Here is a 5,661-nt window from a genome sequence, read left to right as displayed (position 1 = left end):
TTTCGTCAAGAATATAAGATGAACTTGGTTAAAGCGAAAGCTTACCAACAATATTTCGAGAAATATGTAAGCAAATTAAACTCAGCTCGAAATATCAAATGTGCATAATTGAATTCTATATAGCTATATGACCTTTGTCTCAAATAGGAGATAAAGTAGATATACTTTTGAGTGATAGATGAGTTCAAGTCTCCATATACCTTTTGTTGATGAAGTTCCACAAGCTCCCCTTAGTAGTTATTCGTCTTCAATTGATGAACGCCTTGAAGTCTAATGCTCAACTACACTTTCTATCCTAATCCGAGACTTAGCTATAAGTAGACTAGAAATCAAGACTTATAGTTTTGGCAACTACACTTGACAAACAAGCGTGAGATAGCAACGCTTGCGAGTTCGACCGAGCAGTGCTCTAACAATATTGCACCATAGAGTTGAGTTCATACTTAAAAGGTACCTATAAAATCACAAATCTAGTTGTAATTTCTTACCAAATTGCTAATAATGTGTTCAAAATATAATGATGTGATGTGAGTGTCAAGACTTCTTATGCTCATTGTGGAGTCTTCCTTACTACCTGATTCCTAAGCAAGAGATGGGGACAAGTTATAGAGAAATAGCTATATAACAAGTTAAGATGAATAGATACATGACAAGTTAAGACCTAAGATGGAACCTTAGATATTTCAATCTGATCATATCGTTGATATTTAAACTTAGATTCTTTTGGGCAAGATACTGATGTCCTTTAGAGAAATTTTCATATAAATAATTTGGGGCATATTAATCATCCTAATCAAGATTCTCACTTTATCTGTGATTCATGAGATGATGTTACGAGAAAATTTAAAATATTTTCAAAGGTTGTAAACTTGAATATCCTTTTGGAAAAATGATTGTTTTTAGTAATTCTAAATCAAGTTTAGTATGCTTTGTTCGTGAACATAATTTTTTCTTTGAAAACTACAGTTACGTTTCGAAATTGCCATTGGATGAACATCTTTCCTATATCTTGTTCTACTTTTTTTTTTGAAAATCTTCGAATTTAGAGTGACTATATATTTGTGATTCTTGTAAACCTTAAAAAACATTACTTGAAAACTTGTCATGGATCCTCCAAAAATAGTCTCTTCTGGTGAAACTTATACTTTTGCGACTGTTGAAAACTTTTCAATCATCAAGGAAAATGTGAAACCTTACTCGAAGGAAAAGAATACTTATTTGGGAAGAAAAAGGAAGAACATAAAGAAGCCAAGATCAAACTCTTCTAACCATAAAATATTTGCAACTCTTTTCGAAGAATGCAAGGAGCTAAAATTAAGAGTGAAAACCCTTGGAGTTTTTTTTTTTTTTTAAAAAAACTCTCAAGGTTCAAGAAGCACTTTTCAATCAACGGAAAATTCTTATTCAATGCCTCAAAGCCAGACATCATGAACCATATTGCCCAATGTCGTTGACTAATAAAAAGGAATTTGGAGATAATGATGAATTCTTCAAAAATATTTGTTCTTTCTTAGTTTACTCCTTGTACTGATTTATTTTCATTGTTATTAAGAGGAAAAATTAGAGAATGACGTAGTTTATTGAGTTTTTTTTTTTACTATTTCATATTTATCATCTATCAATTGTTGAAGTTTATTTAGTTAAATTTTTATTGATGATGATTGCAATACTTGATCTTTATTGATTATTCTTTGTGTATTACTTGAATTCTGTGAGATAATTCTTAATCATCCTTTTATTTCTTTTGATCTTAGTTGGTAGGTACATGGCTGGGGTAGAGCACGATCTCATAAGAATTTCCTCAATATTTAAGTTATTCACTCTTTTTGTCATAACTGGCAAAAGGATGAGTAAACTTTTGATGATTCATTTCTCCTAAGTTATAATTTTAATTCTTATATTCTTAACTGGCTAAGATCAAAAAGTTATGCTATTAACTTCTACGTTCGTAACTGGCTAGAATATGAAATCAAATAATCGTTTCTCTTAAGTTATGTTCTTGATTCTTAAGACCGTTATTTCCTAAGATGAGAGATCGTTCTTTTTAATTTATGTATTCGTCACCGGATAAAAGGAAAAATATAGCTAATATTGGATATAAATTTACTTGTAAAATTGTTAATGCCCAGTAAAATCATTTTCTTTTGAAAGGTAGATTTCATTATCCTATTTGAAGAATGACAATGACTGGGAGAGTTCAATATGAGCTTGTGCTTAATTGTTATATTTTAACGGGGACTACAATTGTGAAATTTTAGGAGAGAAATGTATCTTTAAATCTCTCACTAGTGAAGATACTAAGTTGTGAAACTTAGTGGAATCCTTTTTTAGTCGTTACAATCTCTTTATGGCATAGTTCAGTAAGATCCTTATTCTCGAAATCTTTACAATTTGTGACAAAAAGGGGGAGAAATAATTAGTAGTAATATACTAAGACATATGGCTTTTCGGAGAATTGTCTAAGATGGAGTGAATTGCTTGTGTACGTAAATGTCAAATTTACCAAAGAGAGACAGGTAAAAACTAAGGGGGGAAACATATCATCGTAGTATTGGTTTCAGGTTATGGTACGATGAATTTAATTAAGGTAGGTAAAGGTACTACGTATTGACATAATAACTTGATTTGTTGATTATTCATCCAAAGTGGTCAAAATTTATTTGTACTACAAAAAGGTACGTAAATAAAGAAGCAGAAAACTCTAGAAAACCCAGGGACCTCGTCCAGTATTGAACACCAAACTGTATTAAGACGCTGCAGACACTATCCTACTATAAGACTTCAGACCTGAATGTAGATAAGACTGAATTAACCCTTCAAGCAATCCAACTGTATTCGTTCTCCTTGCGCATCATGAATCTCTCAAGGCTCTACGTTATTGATTCCCTTAGCTGGCGTCCTTTACATCCTAAGAGTTGCTTCAACCTCAGTGAAGACTTTTGATACCAATCTTCCTTTAACGGATAGTCCTATTTGAATTGCCTTTAAGGTTTGGAAATATGTTTGCAATAGACAAAGCTAGCGAACCTCACACATCCAGAACACTTACGCTCAGTTAGATGAGAAGCCTGGATATTTAACCACCTCTCAAGAAGAATCTTAAACCAATCAACAAAGAAGAGTTTTAGATATCTATCTTGAGGAATCACAAAGTCTGAGACAAAAAGAACTTTTTTTTCTATCTATCTATTTCTTAAAGGATATTAAATAAAGCCTCGACAACAAAAAGAACAAGATCAGGATATACAAATTATCAAGGTAAAGATAGTTGGACTTGAGTTCATGAATCCCTAAGGAATTCTTTAAGTCGTAAACCTAATTATGTTTTTAAACGAAACCTAAGTTAATGGAGGACGAATCTAGCAAACAAATAGGACACATAAGTGCCAGGGATTGAATTTCCAACTTGTTTGTGTCTCTCTATTTATATACTTTCAAGACTAGGATTCCTTAGAATTCAATCTAAGATAACTTGATATTCAAGCAAACAATTTCTCATTTTAGATGAAGCTCTTGTAAAGAGTTCGTGTAAGCATGTTAGAAGTTTGTCTTGAAATTACATAGAAGAATATAAACTATGGTCTAGGGTACCAGAACCGTGTATAATGATAGTTCATGACAAGTAAGTCATATGAACGCACTTAAGACTTGAATCATGATATACATACACAAAGTGATTTAGTGATAAAAGATATCTTAAAGATGTTCATGAGAGTTGTATCAATGCTAAACACATTCGTGGAAATAGTTCATGAGCATTTGTTTAATTCATACTCGGTAGGTACGCTAAAGGGTATGCGTACCTATGAACCACTTCGTGAATTTAGGGAGCTAATTAAGGTACGCGTACAGGGTATGTATACACTTAAGATATTCACGAACTCATGCCCTTTAGGTAAGTTATTCACGAACTCAGTCCCTTGAGGTATGCGTACTGGGTATGCTTTCCTTCCCCATTCTCGAATTCAGAATTCCATGTGGTATGCGTAATGGGTATGATTACCCACCTACGTTCCATAAAAACAGATATCTAGGATACGCGTACCTACCATGTGTCCAGATCTCAGTAGTTCTGAAAACTCTCTTTTGATGTTTTATAACATTCCCAATCGCCATAAATATAATCATTGCTTGAGAAATTTCCAAATAAGCCACTTGACACAAAAATAGTTATGGAACAAAATTGATTTGAACTAAGATTGCTAAGGATCCAAGAACATCCATTGCTTCAATCATATATCGAGATGTTTAACAAGATAAGCTTGCCTTGGAATTTGTTTTTTGCAATACTAAATCTAATAGAAGTCATATGACATAGTCTCATAAAGATATAATGGTAATGCTATGAGTAAATATGATGGTTTAGTCTTCACATACCTCTTTATCAATGAAGTTATACAAATATCTTCCTTTGATCTTCGGTCTTCAATCTTTGAGGGTTATTCAGTGATGTATGATTCTCAACTACCATATTTTAATCCTAGTCTGTGACTTAATCTAAGTAGACTAGAAATCAAGATACAGTTTTGTAAATTTAACATTGACAACAAACTTGAGATATCAAAACTTGCGAGTTCGACCGAGCAGTGCTCTAAAAATATTCCCCCTTTTCAATTTTAATGACAAAACGATCAATACATATGGATTTAAAATAGATACATCTTTCATCTCAAAATCCATCATGCTTTATTTCCTTAGTTCTTCAACATCGTTTTGAATTCTTCGTTCTTCAAGTTTTTCTATGGTTATGCATATGATCGTTTCAGCTCATTTGTTGTTGAAGATCCGTAGTGATAAAAACTTATGAGAATATTCGATTAGAGATTGTTTATAATGATAAAATCAGTCAACTCAATGGCTATTATACCAAAACATAGTATTGTTACATTCTTCAAAGTTCAATTTCACTACAACTTTGAAGCAATTCTATAGTGATATGTTCTCCCCCTTAGTTGTTACTTACTTCTTTTGCATAATAGGTAAAACCTATATATTATAATCCACTCCCCCTATCATAATGCTCCGAAAAGCCATGTGTTATAGGAGAATATTACTAAATAATTCTACCCCTTTTTGTCTACAAAACTGACAAAGGCGAAAAACAAGGGATCATGACGAATTAAACAAAATAGTTATCAAGACTAGAGATAACATACCAGCTTTGATTTAGACAATTTCACCAAGTAAACTCAGCGTCTTCATCAAGGGGATATATAAGTACAAGCATCTCATACAATTCCACATCCGCATGCCCCACTGAGATATGACAATTAAGCACAACTTCAAATTGAATTTTCCTCCATTTGATGTTATTCACAAAAGAACAACATGAGCGACCTTTCTGATCTAATCATAAGAAAAGTATTTTCTTGGATATTAACAAATTTATTTGCCAGTTATAAACAAATTAGATTTGTATCCCAATTTTATTTTATTTTTGCTCTCTCCTCGCCAGTTAAGAAGAAAGAAGTTAAAAATAATGATCTTAATTGTTAGAGGTACTAAGATACATTACTTTCATGAGAAAAATAGTTTTAAAAAATCTTCCCTAGGACAGTTATGAGCAAATAAAACATTTTATGCGATATGACTCAACATAGTAAGAATTAGAGATGTACAGACGTAGAGAATAAAGTTCTCGATCATATTTCTTGGTCGTTA

Source organism: Papaver somniferum, chromosome 6 (assembly GCF_003573695.1).
Source record: "Papaver somniferum cultivar HN1 chromosome 6, ASM357369v1, whole genome shotgun sequence".
Classification (NCBI taxonomy): Eukaryota; Viridiplantae; Streptophyta; class Magnoliopsida; order Ranunculales; family Papaveraceae; genus Papaver; species Papaver somniferum.
The sequence above is the reverse complement of the archived record's forward strand: the minus strand, read 5'-3'. Positions refer to the sequence as shown.